The sequence below is a fragment of the Monodelphis domestica genome, chromosome 4 (assembly GCF_027887165.1).
Source record: "Monodelphis domestica isolate mMonDom1 chromosome 4, mMonDom1.pri, whole genome shotgun sequence".
NCBI classification, from domain to species: Eukaryota; Metazoa; Chordata; class Mammalia; order Didelphimorphia; family Didelphidae; genus Monodelphis; species Monodelphis domestica.
In genome coordinates, this window is record NC_077230.1 from 31,259,046 (window position 1) to 31,279,519 (window position 20,474).

Genomic DNA, 20,474 nt, shown 5'->3' on the forward strand with positions numbered 1-20,474 from the left:
TAGCCAGTACTAGATGGTTTTCATGCATACTGCTTTCTAATTTAGTTTGAAACCTGGTACTTTAGGGTTACCTTGCTTCAGAATTTTTTCATGAATTCCTGGTATATTTTTTATCTATTTTCTTTCCTGATGAATTGTGTTACTATTTTCTAGTTTTACAAAATAATTCTTTGGTAGTTTGATTGGTATGCTACCAAATAAGCAAATTGACTTGGGTAGAATAGACATTTTTACTTTATTGTCTTGGCCTCCTTCTGAGCAATTAATATTTCTCCATTCACCATTTGTTAAGAACTGTATTTATGTAAAAAAGTGTTTTGTTGTGTTGATAAAATCCTGTGAGTTCATCTTGTTAGGTAGACTCCTGAGTATTTTATGATCTCTACATTTTTTTAAATGGAATTTCTCTTTCTATCTCTTCTCACTGAATTTTGTTAATAATATATAGAAATGCTAATAATTTATATGGACTTATGTTTTTAACCAACTTTTACTAAAGTTGTTAATTGTTTCAACCAGTATCTTCATTTATTCTTTAATGTTCTCATGTTATCTGCTATAAGAATGATGGCTTTGTTTCTTAATTTCCTATTTTTATTCCTCCAATTGCCTTTTCTTGTATTATTGCTATAGCAGCATTTCTAAAACAATATTGAATAATAGTCATGATAATGTATATTCTTGCTTTATCCATGATCTTATTAGGAATACTTTAAGTTTACCTATATAATACTTGGTTTTATTTATTTACTTCTCTATTACATATAATTCTAGGTTTTAGTTTGATATTACTTATCTTTTTTTTTTTTATAACCCTTACCTTCTGTCTTGGAGTCAATACTGTGTATTGACTCCAAGGCAGAAGAGTGGTAAGGACTAGGCAATGGGGGTCAAGTGACTTGCCCAGGGTCACACAGCTAGGAAGTGGCTGAGGCCGGATTTGAACCTAGGACCTCCTGTCTATTACTTATCTTTTTAACAAAGATTTCAAAGCATTCCTATGCTTTCTAATATTTTTAAAAAGGATAAACATACAAGAGGAAAAAAATCCATAAAATATGAACTATTGTTAAAAAACAAGTAGTAATTAGTTTAATGGCATTATTGATTATTTATGTGTCCTGTACTTTTTGAAGTATTTTGTAGTCATAACTTAATAGACTTCACTATCTTTGTGAAGTAGTTGTCTGACAAATTTACATCCATTTTACTAAAGATTCTTAATTATGGAGATACTGAGGCTTAAGATGAATGATATTCCTTGTGAATATGGATTGGACTATTTTTTTGTTATTTTTATTCTGAGCTTCTAGAATGGTGCCTTGCATGTTATAGATAATTTTTTAAAAGCTTCTTGGATTAGATTATATTGGAAAGGTATTTTATTTTGGTTTTTTGAACCCTTACCTTCTGGCTTGGAATCAATAATGTGTAATTGGCTCCAAGGCAGAAGAGTGGTCAGAGCTAGGCAATGGGGGTCAAGTGACTTGCCCAGGGTCACACAGCTGGGAAGTGTCTGAGGCTGGATTTGAACCTAAGACCTCCCATCTCTAGGCCTGGCTCTCAATCCACATAGCTACCCAGCTGCCTCCGGAAAGGTATTTTAATGTGAGAGCCAGCAACTCTTTTAAATGCTGTCAACCTCAATATCCCTAGTCCCTTCATCTTATTTTGATGTATCCCCCTTTCTAGGAGGTGCTTCCCCAATTTTCATATACATTGGCTACCCCAGTACCCAGAGGATAGCTGAATACTTTGTCCCCTTATAATCGTAAGGCAAGCCTAAGAGATGGAATTTCTAATCATGCCTAGCTATAGCCCCCCTCCCCCACCATGGTATGTTCCCCATTATTTATCAGCCAGGCTTTTTTAGTTTTCAGAAAGGAAATTTATTGGGCATAAATAGCAGGGACAATTTTTTTTTAAATCACACAAAACAGTTTGAAAACCTGGGGAAACCCCCCAGATATACATAGTATTTGGATAATGGGCAAAATGTCAAGTAAAACAGTGGTGATGCTCATGTTGCAAAAGGATACTCATTACTCTTGACTACAGAAAAGCCTTTCTCTATTCTTGATGTGCTATTGCTCTCAGTCTTCTTGAATAGCTTCTTGCTCCTTTAGTTGGCTATCTCTGTGCATTTGTATTTGTCATCAGTGTGTTTTCCATCAGAATGCATTGTTTAATAATGGTCCAGTGAGTGATTATATTGCCAATGAAATGGGGTATCACACTCCATCTGGATTTATTTCACCTTCCTTTCTGCCTGCTGGTGCAGATACACACCACAGGTCTTCCTCTTTAAGATGGTCCCAAGCCTAGAAGCTCCTGAATATTCAAGACTGGCATGCTTTTTTTTTTTTTTTGCTGCTTTTATACATAGCCAAAGAGGCATGACTTGAGCTTTCGACTAATCAAAAATGGTTTGCTATGTTTTGTCACCTGCAAATGATTAAGGTCTGGTCACCTCTAGTTTATACTTTGAGCCAGTAGATCATGGCAATTATAGTCATTGTTTAGACATAGAAAACCCTATGGTTAGCTAAGCACAGGGAGCTTCATAGGTCTTCCTACCTTCAGTATATGCATATAGAATAGCTGCTCAAACCAAAATGGAAAATTATTTTGTTTTTTGCTATGCGATGGATGTGAATTATGAACATGTAATCCATTAGCTACCTTAGAGAATCCAAAGATGGCTAAAAGAAGTCATAAATGAGGAGTTGATTGGGCATGTTTATATATATATATATATATATATATATATATATATATATATAGAGAGAGAGAGAGAGAGAGAGAGAGAGAGAGAGAGCTTTTGGATGGAAAAAATATTGGATTTCCTGAGGAAGTTCACAAAGTGATAATAGTTGTATATCAGAATATCATTGCACAGAACAGCTTCTGAACCCTGGCTGGAACTCAGTCAAACTTTAAAGACTAAACACATAAAAGCCTGAGAATATCCTTTAAAATCAGTCAGCATTTAAACGGAGGACATTTAAACTTTAAATTGCTTCCCACCAAGACCAAAGCAGTTTCTAGTTCATGGTAAAAGCTTCTGTAGCTGATAAGAGGCATAGGAAAGTTAGATAACAGAGGCACCAATATCCTTTTCTTAGTGACTGAAATCCTAGTCCCTGAGGTCAATAACCAGATTAGAATTTTCCATAGAGGTCTCAGCTATGACCTGAAAATGGACAAAACATTTCATTCATCGGCTCTCTCAGGAGGGACAGATTATTGACCTTAATTTAATTTCTATTGTTACTATCTTATCACTGGGCAGCTGGGTGGCACAGTAGATAGCCCAAAGTCAGAAAGACCTGAGTTCAAATCCAGCCTCAATACTTATTAGCTGTGTGACCCTGGGCAAGTCACTTAACCTGAGAACCTTAATTTCCTCATCTGTAAGATGAGCTAGAGAAGGAAATGGCAAACCATTCCAGTATTATTACCAAGAAAACCCCTCCAGAGACCGAAAGATGAGTTATAGAAGGACATGACAAACCACTTCAGGATTTTTATTGAGGAAACCTTCAAAAGGGGTTCTGATGAGTCAGAAAACTGAAAAACAATTAAAAAAATAGAAAACCTTATCACCTTCTTATATCTTTTTAATTGCAACTTGGGGTTCTAATTACTAATTTTAGAAATAAATTAAATGTTTATTCATCATCCTTCATAGACTGTGCTGAGTGCTAAGCACAAGGAAAAGAGATTGTGGAACCAATATACCATGTATTGAATAAACAAAAATGAACATATAAAATCCTTATCTATGTGATAGAATTAATAGGTTGTTGTAAAGGAAGTGTTATAATACTATTTCAAATCTTGGAAAGAAAACACCAGCCAGGAGCTGTAACCATAAGAAAGTAATATATGTCTTTGCCAGATCACTAAATGTGCAAATGAAACAAGTTGTACAAGGGCTAAACCTGACACAGAAAATCTGTGTGTGACCTGGTTTCAATAGCAATACACTCAAGGTCTATTTGGCCTATGAATATCTTACAGATTTTCTTGTATAGCAACTCTATTAACTCTAGATTATTTCTGTGGAGTTATCAAAGAATTTGTGAATTTATGAACTATTAATGTCGTTTACAAATGATTTTCTTAAGGTAGAGAAGAAGATATTTGTTTGGGGATTTTTATTTTTGCGTGTAAAGCTTTCACTGTACAACATATACACATATCTTATTTTGAACACGTTTTCTGAGAAATATATATACATATATGCATATATATATATTTAATGTGCTTCTCTTTCTAATACCCTGCCAGATTTACTTTGGAAATGAAAGGGAGACATAAAGAACTAAGGATATTTGTGTGTGCTTTTTGTTTTCACAGTGTGTTCTGTAGCAAATAAACAAACAAGTAATCATTACCTTCTACCTTGCTAACCAAATTAAACTCGATCCAAACCTGAATCCTGTACATTTTGGTAGATACCTGTCAGAATCTGAACTTTTACTGGCACAGATATTAAGAATTCCGACCCTACTGCACATTTTAATGATGAAATCAGATCAGGACTTTTATGAAGGCTAATTTATTTAGAGTGTCAAAAAAATTTTAACAAGATCCTGCATCAGAAGCCAGTTTTTTTTTTTAAGTTCCATGTTCTTCATGTCAGTGGAGAGTTTTTATCATAAAAAAGAAAACTAGCTTAAAATTAGAAAACAAAAATAGAGATGGGTACTTCTTTGGGTGAAAGACTTAAATAGTTTCATACAATAGGGATTGAGGTTGGGGGGAATCTTCATTAAGATTGCCATAAATTATTTGATAGCACATTTATATATACATAGCTCCATAAGGTACCTTGGTTATCACTGAGACCATCAGAATTGTCAACAAGACCCTGCCCTCTAGTTGTGTGTGAGATGATCTCAGTTGATCTAACCCTTGTACAACTGCTCTCATTGGCACATTTAGTGATTGAGTGAAGACAAATACTACTTTCTGATGATCACATTTCCTAGGACATCTTTTAGGAGTCACAAACATATAAGAGGGGGAATCTATGCCCATCCGTCTTCCAGTTGAGGTACTTACAGAAGGACCAAAGCAAAATCAGAAGGTGTGTAAAAGTAGTGAATGGGGGGAGGAATGTCTCCTCCCTCTTGCTCATCCCTATCATCCTTGTCATTAGAGTGACTAGTGCATGAAGTGGAAAACAGATCCATTCTCGCAAAAATATCTATTGAGAGAGTCAAGAGGAGGATAGGATTTAGTACAAGTACTCTATAAAGAAAAGACTTCCAGCCCTACAGGACCAGTTGTTGTGAGTTGCTTTTGCTATTGGGTTTTCCTATACCACTCTACTCTGAGCCCATTCCTCCCATTGATAGCAATGTCAGTATTTGTGGGAGAAGGAACCTCAGAATTAGGTGGATACTTTTTTGTAGCTATAGTTTTTATTTTGCCATCAAAGTAAATGTCATTGTTTAAACTGATGTTGCTACTTTTAGATTATTAATGGGAAACATGCCAAGAGTAGTTCCTGGGCTACAAGAGTAGCAGTAGATACCTCAGAGTTTACCACTGGAACTGGAGAAGGCAACTACACTCTGGGGACACAGCCTTTGTGTAAATTTGAGTAAGTGCTATTACATAACCAAAGAATAAAGGTACCTATATACCTGGTACTGTTTATAAGCATAAAAACCATACATTTCTTAATTTTGAATATTGTTTTTCTAAAAAAAAACCTTAAATATATATTTCATATTTCTGTGTTAATGCTTAAAAATTTGAGGTAGTTGACATGGGACAGGAAGTCTTCTAACTTGTAAAAAGGCAAAATCCACGTATGGGAAAGAACTAAAATATCAGAAAATAATAGGGGAAAAGGAAAACTGCTGGATAAATGATGTGTATAGAATTATATTTTTGTGGGAAAATGAATCCCATAGTATCTGTGTTAAGTATGTGTCCTAAAATTACAAATATATTTTTATCAATGGATTCTGTTCGCTATTATTGAGTCAAAATGTCATCTATACGTTTTTTTTTGCTAACATTTCTATTTAATTACATTTTATCTTTATCTTTGTGTACTTCCATGTTTGGGCTATGTTGACGAATAGTCTATTTTTTGCACCCTATTATCATTATATAGAAAGGCTAGGAAAAATGAACCTAAGTATATTAACTGGATGGAATGAAAGAGGAAAGTGCTCCATCTAGAGTTCAACATTCTCTTCTACAAGAGCATCTGGGACTTTTTCTTCCTGTTTTTTTAATTTTTAAATAAACAGAAAATCTTAATATTAAGTGAATGAAGATGTTGAGTTTGTCATATTTTATGTTCATATATTTATAATTATATCAACATTAATTCATTTCCCACTCAAGAAAGACGATAATCATTTTATTTTACTATGTTAAGAAGAATAACTTTCCTATCTTTTCAATAGGAACTTTATTTTAACTGAAAGATATACTTTCTCAATCTAGAGCTTCATAGCATTTTACTTTCAGCTTCCAGAATAATGAAATCTCTGTGTATATTTTTTCCTACATATTTTATTGATATAGTATAGGATGGCATTTTGGAGTCAGGAGAGCTGGATCCAAATCCCTGTTATTTACTCAGCTTTATGTTCAAAAAGTTACTTAATTTTGCTGGACTTTAGTTTGCATCTTTATAAAATGAAGGAGTTGGATTGTTTTCCAAGATCACATTCAAGTCTAAATCAATGATTCTTATATACACTAGCTGCCATAAGCTGTTTAATTTTTTTTTTTAATTCTTGTTTTTATCCTGTCCTTCCTCTGTTCATAATAATCTTAAAAGAAGGATACACATAAATTCTCAACAACTCTGGAAGAAAATATTTTGAATCTCATTATACCCTATTTTCCAGAAGATATTGGGTAAATTTTGTTACTTTAAAAGTTAATTTAAATTATCCAATTCTCTCCAAAATAAAATAAAGGTTAATATAAACTACAATAAAAATTATAGAACCTAAAAGATAAAGGGGAACTTGGAACTTATTTAATCTGAACAGCCATAGAAATTTCCTCTATAGTATCTTTGATAGATGGACATACAATCTCTGTTTATATATTTCTAGTAACAAAGAAACCAGAAGAGTGGTAAGGGCTGGGCAATGAAGGTTCAGTGTCACATAGCTAGGAAGAGTTTGAGGTCACCTTTGAACCCAAGATTTCCTTTTTCTAGGCTTGCCTCTCAATCCTTTGATCCATCTAGCTATTCCCATCTTTAAATATTTTTAAGAATTGCTGAACAAGTAATGATAAAGTGGGTTTTGGATGTCTGTCATTTCCTGACTTTATGTGATTGGAATGATCATTTAGCTTCCATGGTGTTCAGTTAAGTCATTTTGAAAAATAAGATGATTGAACCAGATGATTATTAATGTTCTAAGACTGTATAATTCTTTGATTATCCTTGTAAATCTTCTTTTTCCCAGGCAAATTCCCAAGTTTCTTCATTTAATTTAAGGCTCCTTCACTATTCTATTTGTCCATCTCTGTAAATAACTTGAGTTCATTGATTGCTATTCAGAGGTGACTGACTCTTAGTGACCTCATGGACAATAGTACACCAGACTCGTCTATCACCTCTATCTCTTGAAATCTATCCACGTTCATTGTTTCTGGGACATAATCTATCCATCTCATCCTCTCCTTTCCTTTTTTCTTCTGCTCTCCATCTTTCCCAAGATCAGAGTCTTTTTCACTGAGTTCCATCTTCTCATCATGTGGCCAAAATACTTAATCTTCTGTATTTGACTTTACAGTTAATAATCTAAATTAATTTCTTTAAGTATTGGCTAGTTTATTTTCCCTGATGTCCAAGGGATTCTCAAAAATCTTCTCCAGTACCACAATTCAAAAGTGTTGATTTTGTGGCAGAAGCTTTCCTTATAGTCTAGTTCTCACAGCTATACATTACTCCTAGGGAAAAAAAAAACAAAAAACCTAGCTTTGACTAAGTGGACCTCTGTCGTTAAGGTGATATCTCTGCTTTTTAGTATGCTGTCCAGATTTGACATAGTTTTCCTTCCAGCAAGCAAGTAAGTGGTCTTTTAATTTCATGGCTGCAGTCTCTCTTTGCAATTATCTTTGAGCCCAAGTATATAAAATTTGACACTGCTTCCATTTCTTTTCTCTTTATTTTACAGGAAGCGATGAGACCAGTTGCAAACATACTAGTTTTCTTAATGTTAAGCTTCAAGCCAGCTTTTAATCTTTCCCTTTTCATCCTCTTTTTCACTTTCTGCCATCAGAATGGTATTATCTGAATATCTGAAATAATTGATATTTCTCCCAGCAGCCTTAATTCTGGCCTTTGATTCATCTAGCCTGGCATTTCATATGATGTATTCTGTATGTAAGTTAAATAAGTGAAGCTTTGATGTACTCCTTTTCCAGTCTTAAACCAAACTGTTGTTCCATGTTTGGTTCTCTAGAGTTGAATATCATAATATATTTGTGTTCTCCCCAGTGTAATGCACAGTGGGATGATTACCTCCCCACTTTTTTGGGTGACCTGTGTTTGGTAATTATGTTTAAGATTGCTTTCAGAACATTACAAAAAAACTAAAAAGAGATGGCTTGGATGGTTAGCCTTCATGTTAGGAAAATGTGCTTTCAAGCCTGAGTGAATGACTTTGGGCAGGTCCCTTTCATTGCCTCAAGGAACTCTCCGAAAGAGTGAGGGGAAAACAAAGTGAGTTTGGCATGGAGTATTCTAAATGATCCCATGTCTCTGAGTACCAACAAATAACCTACCCCCAAGGATTTTTCCAAGCATAAAGCTCATAGAACTATTTTCTAGAGTCCATATGTTTCTTTGGAAAATCTTACATTTACCTTAATTTTTTCTTCTAGTATCAATACCTTGGGATATAATTCAATGATGCATGGAAGAATAAGTGACTTGTCCAATTAGGCATAATTACAGGACTTAGAGGAAGTTAGGTGACACTTGATTAGTGCTATACCTGGAACAGAGAAGACCTAGGTTCAAATATAGCCTCAGATACTCAATTTCTTAATTTCCTTACCTGTAGAATAGAGATAATAATACCACCTTCCATCTAGCATTGTTGTGAGGATATTTATCATAATATTTTCCTGTCTTCATTCTGTTACACTATAGTTATCTTGGAGATTTGATCTCATTTAAAGTTATGTGGCCTCTTTTCCCCTCAGTTATCATGAGCTTCAGTTATGATTTAAAGGTGATTATTGTAGCTTTTCTTTCTTTCCTTGCTTCTTTTCTTTCTTTCTTTCTTTCTTTCTTTCTTTCTTTCTTTCTTTCTTTCTTTCTTTCTTTCTTTCTTTCTTTCTCTTTCTCTTTCTTTCTTTCTTTCTTTCTTTCTTTCTTTCTTTCTTTCTTTCTTTCTTTCTTTCTGTCTTTCTTTCTGTCTTTCTTTCTTTCTTTTCTTTCTTTCTTTCTGTCTTTCTTTCTTTCTTTCTTCTTCTGTCATTCTTTCTTTCTTTCTTCTTTTCTTCTTCTGTCTTTCTTTCTTTCTTTCTTTCTGTCTTTCCTTCTGTCTTTCTTCTGTCTTTCTGTCTTTCTGGTCTTTCTGTCTTTCTGTCTTTCTGTCTTTCTTCTTTCTTCTTTCTCTTTCTTTCTTTCTTTCTTTCTTTCTTTCTTCTTCTTTCTTTCTTTCTTTCTTTCTTTCTTTCATTCATTCTTCTCTAAGCCAGAAGGGCAAGGGCTAGGTAAACTAAGTTATATGATTTGCCCAGGATTACATAACTAAAAAATATCTAAGATCAGATTTGAACCCAAGTCCTCCTGTCTTTAGGCCTGGCTCTCTATTCATGATGATACCTAGCTGTCCTGTTATGCTTTTTCAGTGTTAAAAGACATTCTTAGGAAAGAAAAATACACATTTGGGAATTCACCTCTCATGCTAGGAGAAGAGTGAGATTATATATATATATATATATACATATAATCTTTGAATAAGCACAGAGCTGGGAATCCGAAAGCTCAGTTTTGAATCTAGCCTCTGCCATTTACTATATGGCTATAAGCAATTTAATTTGTCTGAGTTTAAGATTCTTCATCTTTAAAATAAGTCTAAAATTACTATTACTGTCTATATCACTGGATTTTTAAAATCACTTTTTTACTTTGAAGCAGTGCATAAATGTGAACCAGTATTAATATGATAGCATCTGTGCCAAGAAGCAGATTTGTCTTTTCATTGTGCTTTGTGCCCTGAAGATATGTTTTTTAAATCCACATTTTCATTATCCTTAAAATTACCTTTTAGAATATTCACCTCATTCTGAGTTTTAGTGTTGTTATACCTGTCTATACATAGCTTTTCCTTTATTTTAGATTCATCCTTATGCTTTTCATACATTCACTGTTACATTTGTATCCTTAGATGTTCAAATGCGATGTCTGTAAAATACTTAGCATAGTGCCTATCTATATTATACCATATAATAATCACTTAATATATAATTCCATCCATCCCTGTACCCCCTCCTTTTTATTCTTTTAAAGATTTTTTTTCCAGATTATGTCAGTGCAACTTTCAATAATCATTTTCTGGCATTTTTTGATCCAGGTTTTCTCCCTCCCTCCCTTCCATTCCCCTTCTTCAAGACAACAAGTAATACAACATAGGTTGTATATGTGTTATTATATAACATATATTTCTATGTTCATTGTGTGTGAAGGATCCCCCTCCTTTTAATTAACATCATGTTTAGTTTTTATTTTCAGAATTTCCTTTTTGTTCAAACATATGACTATGGGATCTTCATTCTGACTTCTTTGAAATCAAGTTTTCCAAAGTTAATATTTTTCCAAATTTTCACTACTACTTATCCATCCATCCATCCATTGTTCTATCCATCCATTCATCCATCATCCATCCATTCATCTATCTTTCTATCTATCTATCTATCTATCTATCTATCTATCTATCTATCTACTCACAGGACAATATACTTTGCAATAAGAAATCCTGATACTCTGAATGTTTAAATGGTCAACAAATAGTCCTTACTTTGGGGGTTTTAAAATTCCTGTTTCTCCTTTCCTTTTCCATTCCTTCACCCTCAATGAATTTACCCAGAACTCATACTGGAAGAAATTCAAATAGGATATCCTATTATGACCTTTCTCTGGCTAAATTAAAAGGAACAGGCAGCAAAATCTAAGTTAGGGCTAGGGAGGAGGAAAAGCTTTGCATATGGAGAGAATTTTTAAAACTTATCTCCATAGTGTAAAATGATAGTTTTCAAAGTTTGGTTTAAATGGCCAATGGGGGTCATGGTGACACTTTTGTGGGGCCCTGGGAAGTCACAATTATTTTTATAATACCACTAAGATGTATGCATTTCTAATAAGCATTGATAAATATAATTCACACAAACAAATATTCTTTGAAGTGTCCTAAATAATTTTAAGAGTATAAAGAGATCCCAGGACCAAAAAGTTTAATATACTATTGGCCTTAAAAATATCAGATTATGATCAATTTATTACTTTGGTATTACCTATTTTTTGATGGCGTAATCACTTTTAAGTTTGCCTTCACTTCTATTTCCTTAACCATTCCTTACTATCTGATAATCTGAATTTAATCTAGCAAAGGAATTTGCCTTCTCTTCTACCCATAGAAAAATGAAATTCTCACAAATAATATAAAATATTTTAAAATTTGATTTTTTAAAATTTGCTTCTATCCCAAAATATGCATTTGTACCAATATTTGCTCATTTTTTAAATTAAGGGTTATTAGAAAAACATGGTGATGTATCTAAATAGATAAATAAAAATAATTATATATTCACTTTAAAAGATCTTTCTATTGTGTAATACTCAATAATTATTAAAACAATATTTATTTTATTTCAAATATGTTAATATTTCATTATAGATCTAATTGGAAACAAATGCAAGCCACACATATTTTAGAAAGAGACAGACAAATTCTAGTGCTAATAAAGGAAGCATTTCAACATAAACTGTTATTATAATTACTTTTTTGTTCATTATCAGAAATATATTTTGTGGTGCTCTTAAAAGCTTAAAAATACAAACATAGAAATAAAGAGTAGACTATGTAAATTTAATTGTATTAGCATAAAAGTGTTTAAGGTTTACATATTTTCATAATTGTGGATGTATATTTGAATGTGTGATTGAGCTATGTGACTCAATGGCTAGAGGAGTCAGAAAGACCTGAGTTCAAATTTTCCCTCAGACAGTTATTAGCTGAATAACCCTGGGCAAGTCACTAAACCTCTTTTGCCTTAATCCACTGGAAAAAAGAATGGCAAACCACTCTAATATCACTGCCAAGAAAACCTTATGGTCCACTGAAAAACAAATGGGAGGTAGACCATAAAAGATTTGATGGATGATTAGGACAGTCAAAAGGTGAAAATAAATGACTAAATTCTGAATGTAGGTTATGCAGTGTGATGCTACTGGCAGAAGTAGTAACACCAGAAGAAAGGAATAGACTTTTTGGGTGCTTTTAAATTATGGCAAATGCCTTAGATCTTTTTCTTTCTGTCTCAGCCTTTGCCTCTGTCTCTGTGTCTCTGTCTCTGTATCTGTCTATCTGTCTGTGTGTCTCTCTGTCTTTGTCTCCGTCTCTCTCCCCATTTCCCCCTCTTCTCTCTCTTTCTGTTTCTCTCTTACCTCTAAAATCTTAAGTGGAGATAGAATGTCACCATATCTGTCTGATTTATTCACTCAGGGCTATCTGTAGCAGTCCATCCCTAGCTATGGGCAAGGGAAACAGTATGTACAGAGTGGCTTAGAAGAGAGAGCATGCTCAGTCTTGCGCATGGCTAGGAAAGCCTCTGACCCTTGATCCCAGCTTCCCCCAGGTTAGGCAGGTAAACAGGGTTCTTTGTGTTCACCTGGCTAAGATAAACCACACCTATACCTTGTTGTTAACCAATGATAATCATCCCAATGTATCATGTATATTTGCATGTCAAAGACATTAAAAGCAGCCACAGCAATCTCCGCCCCTCTCTTGGATCTCAGCTCTCACTGATGCCTGTCCTTGCTGGAGCTTGGCCTCTGGCCAAGTTCCATCTTTAATTCCCTTCCTTCTTTATCTCTCTCACCTGGGACCTAGCCTTCGGCCAGTCACTTTCTTTTCTCTATCATGTGTCCGACCTGTGTGGTATTAAATTTGGATCACTGGACGGGATTAGCCTTTCGGAAAGAGGTACAGACAGATCGGGGTTCTGATGTGGCTCCAATATAATCAATAAGGCCTGGTTTCTGACTCATTTCTGCCACCTCATATCTCTAACTTGGCTCCGCCATGCCCCTCACGGTATCCAAAATTCTATCCTTCCTCTATCTTTCTACCTTGTGGCTTCTCATGGGTTCAGGAAGCCTCACTATCCTATTTACACAGACTGATAAACCTGTTTTTTAAGGCAGAGACCTTTATTTATATTCGAAAATTCAAAGGAAAATGTGCTTAAACAGCTAAACATATTCTTTATAAATTTTGATATGTAAATTAAAACACAGGACCTAAACAAATACTGTGTGTATATGTGTATAAAACACTGTTCCTGGGGAGAAATTAATCTTTTGAATAAATATATAGTTTCATGCTTATTTTGTTTATGTTTTTAATTTATCTAACAAATCCCTATGTGTACAGTGAAAGTATAAACTATTTAGTTTAAAGTTATCACAACTTCCAAATTAATGAAGTATGAATTAATGAGGCTTTATTATATTGCATAACTTAAGTCATAATGAAATGAAAGATGCTAAATTTCCATATCATGAATAAGATGCCAATAAGAATAATCTTTTATGCTTTGTGGACATAGAAGAAATACTCATAATTGGAGATTTAATTCTTTAATATGAATTTTCACATTTATATTACATTAGATTCCTGATAATATGTCTTCCTTTTTATAGATTTATGCAATTATTTTTGTAGTGTTATTTGTATTTTAATTACATTGTATGTTATTTATGTGATTACCTGAGGTATTGACATAATTAAATAATATTTATTGTAATATTCATTTGCCACAAAATAGGGTGATATATTTGCTACTTTTATAATGGGGAAATTGTTATAATATGTAATTATTATTTGTTATAGTGACCAGAATACTCTAACAAACAATTTAAACATTGCTATACTTTGACTCACTGATCTAATAAATTACGAAGTTTGTTTTTAGAGGATAAACTAATCACTCCTAAACCTTGTTTGAATGATAATCTAGAACAGATAATTATAAAGAAATGAAATCAGTAAGACTTAAAGAATTTATTTTATTCACTTGTTGAGTGGCAATATACTGATATACCTTATCCTCACAGATAGATGAAATTTGAACTTCATTGAACTGTTTGACCATGAATATCAAGAAGTAATTTCAAATTAGTTATTATAATTGTTGGTGTTCTTGGGTTATAAGTGCACCTTATTCAAAACATCAATCAAGTCAATTGTGTAATATCCTATCAACAAACCATTCCATTAATTAAACTAGTACAAAGTATTTTGCAGAACTCTCTCTCTCTCTCTCTCTCTCTCTCTCTCTCTCTCTCTCTCTCTCTCTCTCTCTCTCTCTCTCTCTCTCTCTCTTTCTCTCTCTCTCTTTCTCTCTCTCTCTCTTTCTCTCTCTCTCTCTCTCTCTCTTTCTCTTTCTCCCTCCCTCCCTCCAATATTACTTATATAATCTGGAGCTCATTAGAAAATGGCTATAGAGGGGCAGCTGGGTGGCTCAATGGATTGAGAACCAAGCCTAGAGATGGGAGGTCCTGGATTCAAATCTGGCCTCAGACACTTCTTAGCTGTGTGATCCTGGGCAAGTCACTTAAAAAATGAAGAAATTGTCTATAAAAAGTTATGGGGACCTTTCAGCAAAGGTCAAAGAGTGATGCACACTACCCATACCACCTCAGCTACAATATCCTTCAACACTCCAGCAGAGACAATCACAGATTCAAAGCCCAACAGCCCCAGAGATATTTTGCTCTCTCCCCCACCTAAACTATAGGACTTGCTTCCAACCAGTTGCCATAGCCATCATCCAAAGTATCAGTGCTTGTGGAGATGTAAACTAGAAACTTAATATGGGAATACTGCAGTCCTTGCTTCCCCAGCAGCTACCACTACTGAAGACCTGTGTAAGATTTAAATTTAGGTTTTACTCAATATGAGAGTTATAAAAGTGGTTGCCATTTACAAAATATTAGTCCCTAGGTCCAAATGACTGTTAGCAGCTTTTATTTAAAACAAGGTAGAAAAAGTAAAAGTGGAAAATATAGAAAAGAGACAGAGCCTTAACAAGCCTACCAGACCTTCTCTGGTGAAATCTGGCTCAGCAACCAGCAGGCTTCCCTAAGTCCTGATCTCCATGTGGATTTCCCACTAATCCTCAGCCAGAAGTCCTGGTGGCATCTTCAGCCAGAGTTCCACAAAGACAAAAAAGTAGTTCCCATCACCCAGGTAGAATCCAAGGAAAGAGTCCCTCCAAAAGGTAAGGCAGGAATGTCTCCAGGCCAGAAGAGAGCCAAATTCCAGGAAGATGTGATCTTTTATAGTCCTTTGTCCACATCACAGTGTTTCAATTTGCCTAGCACTGCCCCAGGGGGTACAGTGCTTGTAGCTTTTTGGGATGTGAACTAGTAAGTGATTTGTGAGCTCTCTTATCTACTAGTTAAGTGGGTACTAAGTTGTTGATTTGATTAGCTAAAAATAGACAAGGGGAGAGTTAATTCTTTCTTCATACCTGTTTTTTGGGGGAGGTATACTATCAAAGTTTTTGGCACTGTTGAATGGTTCAACATCATAAATATATAACGCAACATATTATCATATTATACCTTATATTATTATATATTATAACATGATATTATTTTAAAATAATAAAACAATATAACATAATTATAACATTATAACAATATAGTATAATATATTATGTTTATATATAAACTACATGTTTGTGTACAGTTTTATCATTCTAATAATATTTTAAAATGCCAGTGTCATCTTCATTACTATGCCCTAAGCATCCTCAAGCCTTTCAATCCAACTTGCAACTGAAATTTTCTAAATGTGTTGTTTCTCTCCATGTAAAGGTGAGCTTCTTAAAAGCAGGACTGATTTGCTTTTCTACATCTTATCATTGAGTACAGTGCTTTGTACATGGCAAGTGCTAAATGCATTTCATTTATTCATTCAGGGGTAGGAATGATAGGCAAGGGTTATAAAGTGTTTTAAAATAGTTTTGTCATAAACAAAGAAGACATTACTCCCATATGTGGTTAAATGGAATGGAAAAAAAGATGAATTTGGGGTCCCATGACTTAGGCGTATGAAGGGTTCAGGGAAGATTGTAACACATTTGCTTGATGATTTCCCAAACCCTTTTCAGGGCTGCTCATGCATCTTTGTGGTCCAGCTTTGACCAATCCATGGCTCCAAAAGCTTAGCATGCACTGCAGCCTCACCCTGGTAAAAGCATCCCAGAGGACAGGCTAAACCAGGCTGAGGGTAAAAAAGGGGCTTCAAACCCATAGCTGAGTTAGGTAATGTCTCCTCTAAGTATGTGAAGACTTTCCCCAGTGGAATGGGTAGATGAGAACAGTTTGTTCAATTGGTCATAAAGATGGCTGAAGCGGGTCCTGTGAGACACTGAGAGCTTGGTCTGACATTGAAGACAGATGCCAAGGTCATCTGCTGCATCCTGAGCCATTGCCAATCATTCCGAAATTTGTGCTATTGTGGGACTGATGACTGGAAGAGAGTGAATCTGAATACTTTGTGCAACTCTGCCTCATTTAAAACCAACTTCTGCATAATTCAAGATATTGCTCTGTGCTGTCATTGGTACTCTAAGAAAATGAAGGATTAACAAGAAAATCACAGCCCTATTTACTAATTGTCTGACTTTGGGCAAGTCACAGACTATTTAGTTTCTTCATCTGTATAACAAGCCGAAAGAGATGCCTAGAAGACTCCTAAGGTCGCTGCTAGTTGTGACTGTTCCTATGAAGTAAATGGGGTACATTGGGGTAGAAAAGTCTTAAGATTTATTTTTAAAGTTTGTTTTTGAAGCAATGAGCCCTTAGGGAAGATATTCTGAGAACAAAGATTTTAAAAGACAGAAGAAAAATAGCTCAGGAATATCATCAGGAGTACTCTCACATAAATTCAAGAATTGGACTTGTTATGGCCCAGGGGAGTCATGCAGTCACAAGGCTAAATGAAGTTGAATGAGGGCAACTTTAAACATAAGAGCAGTGAGTGAAAAGACAATGGTGCTTTGTCTAAATTAAATTTCTATTCTATTTCAGAAAAAGTTCCTTCTATTTCTATTCTATTTCATCTATGCACATGGGAAGAGATGCTATTTTCCTTGAAAACTTAGTGTTGACTGAAACTGGGCAAAGAGAGTCTGATGCCCCTTATTGAATTTGTAAAACTTAAAAGTTGTGTAAAAGCTCTTGAGGACCTTTAGACGAAAGGGCACGTGCTAGCTTCATGTTAAATCCACTCCAGATTTATTGAAAGAAAGAAAAAATGTTGTGGAGAGGAAAAAGGAGGAAAAAACTAGGTGAAAGAAGAATTATAGATAGAATTTAACTTTCAGTTTTCAGAGTTAATCACAGTTAGAATCTTATGCCAGTTGGCCATCAGGCTTTACTTAAAATCTCCATCAACTGAGTGTGGAAACTGTAACCATGGCAGCAGCTCCAACAATGGTTTGAAGTGTAGAGACAGCAATTGTACCTGGCAAAGCCTCTAGAAAACTGATTTAGCCTTAATTCATTGGAAAGGTATTTTTTTTTTGCATACCTTAAAGAAAAAGTCACCATGTGTTCATAAAGTCCAAATGTCACTTCTCTGATTGAAGTTATATTTGTTCATTAGACAGGGCTGAATATTTTAGAAGGAAACATGTACTTCATAAGACTTTCAGAGTATATAAGGTTCATGTTTGATGGTTTCATGAAATCTCTCTTAGTATAAAAATGAGTATTTGCCCTTTGAAATGACAGAAATCACTTTTAAAGCCTTATCATTGCTTTTTACAATCACTTATCTTTATAGATGCCTAAATTTGCTTATCTAGAAGTCATATTTCTGCTGTTCATGTTTTCCCTCTTGATCTATTTGCTTATGTTTGAAGTCTTCATTTTCTTCTTCCCCAGTTCATCCATAATTTTAGTATTCCCTCTTTTTTATTTTCCTCTATTGCTCACTTTCTGGCTCATATTCCTTCTCTTCTGATCATGGTTTTTTTGATGGCTGAATCCCAAAGAATCTAAATCTCCATCTATGCTGGATAATTTATAGTACACCAGCTTAGTTCTCTGTCATTAGTGACTTTTAAATGAATGGAACTCGCCCTGACTAGGTATTAAGTACTTTCTGTCTGGCTTAGTGGAGTAGCACAAAGCCTCCACATGCACTGTATTCTGTCCCAATATCCTGTCACTCCCTCTGTTTCTGAGTTCTCTAGCCAGCCACTGGTAGTTCAGAGAACTGCTATGTGCAACAAGGTTAATTTTTATAATTGAAGTCTTTAAGACTGTAGGAGGAGAGTCGCTGGGTGAGGTAGAATATAATGTTGTGCTCTAATTCAAGCCCAGATGCATATCCTACCTCTTTCTCTCCTATTCTGGCCAAGATGTCTTGCAGCACAGAACAGTGTCTTCTATCATGCTTTGTAGTCCAAGGAATTGCAGAGGGCATCACTGGCTATGTCCTTGCTCAAACAGACTTCCATAGCATAGAGAAGAGAGACCAAAGGGTGAGAGGTTGTTTTTTTTTTTTTTTTGGTCAGCTTGCTTGACTAATGCAGACCCACTTCTGGTAACTGGGGTATGACCAAAGGGTGCTGAATGAATTCAGTGTAGATATTAGGTCATTTTTTTAAACCTGTTGGCTTCCAGGAGCCCTAAATTATGGGAACAACTGGAGATTATTGTTGGTGCATAGTTTCTATATTGGAGAGGTTTTAGAGGTCAAGGGGACCAGAGTCTGGTCCTCCACCTTGTTTGCTGTTTTATCTGGAAATTTACATTCATTCATCTTCATTCTACTCATTTCATTGAAGATAAGAAATAAGCTTACAGAATGGTCCCTTACTTTGAAGGGTTTATTATTTAATGTGGGAAACAAACTCTGTGAAACATTTAAAAACAAAACAAGGCAGAATAACATTAAATGCCAAATTAATGCTTGGATAAGAAGTGTTAGAATTTATCAGATCATTAGAGTCATGATTTAGAGTTGGAAGAGAATTTAAAGACACATTAGATCCATCCCTTTATTTTAAAGGTGAAGAAAATGAAGTCCAGAGGGGTTAATTAACTTTCTCAATGTCTCACAGTTATTAAATGACAGAAATGGATTTGAACCCTTTAAATCTGAATTTCTTACTAGAAGACCAACTCTAGTATCTTCCTGTTGCCTCTAGGATCAAATATAAAATGCTGTTTGGCATTCAAAGCCCTTCATAGTCAAACTTCTTCCTACCTTCACAATCTTCTTGTACCTTATATCCTGACACACACTTTTTGATCCAGTGACACTGCCCTCCTGGTTATTCCACAAGCAAGAAACTCTTTCTCTCTCGGTTCTGGCATTCTTTCTGACTGTCTGCCATGCCTGGAATGTTCTACTTCCTTTGCTTGAATCTAACCTCCCTTTCCATCTTTTCCCAACTTTTTAGAAGAAGCCTTGCCTGGCCCCTCAACTCTGGTTCAGTCCCTCCTTTAATTATTTCCTATCTGCCCTGTCTATGGCTTGCTTGGTTTATGTTTATATGCTTTCTCTCCCATTAAATTTTAAGCTGTTTGAGGACAGGGTCTATCTTTTACCTATTTTGGTATCACCAAGTGCTTAGCACAAAAACACATAATATAAATAGTGAATGTTTGAATGAATCAATGAATCAACAAGCATTCATTAAATGCCTTGGTGTAGCATTAATTATGCTAAACTCTCGTCTCTATCTTTAAGAAGCTTTTATTCTAATGAGGGAGATAACAAAAAATATAAGTATGTATAAAAATAGAAAATATTTTTGGATATGAGGAATTCTAAAAGCTAGAACAAAGGGGGGATACATTAAGGCACAAGAACAAGAGATGGAGTATATAGCATTTAAGGAGTGTTTAGGAGACCAGTTGGCTTGTGAAGCACAATGAAAATAATGTTTAAGATGCCAGGGAAGGTAGACAGGGATCATATTGGGAAGCAGTTTAGGCTTATTCTTAGAGGTAACAAGGAAAATTGAATTTATTAAATAGTGGATTAACATGGTCAATTCTATAATATGGAAAAAGATCACTTTGGCAATGGAGAATGGATTTTAGTAGGGTGAGAGGTAAGAAGTGTAGCAATCTAGGAGGATATTGCTAAGGTCTAGACTAGATACAAAGAAATCTTGGCTGTATACATGGAGTTAAGGGAAAATGAATGAAAGAG

The 20,474-nt window shown here is 34.7% G+C and overlaps 1 protein-coding gene across 10 annotated transcripts in view; it reads left to right on the top strand.

Annotated features, from left to right (window-relative positions):
• DMD (dystrophin) overlaps positions 1-20,474 on the top strand; it is a 2,399,796-nt gene that overhangs the window by 832,714 nt on the left and 1,546,608 nt on the right. The gene's annotated exons all lie outside the window — the stretch shown is intronic.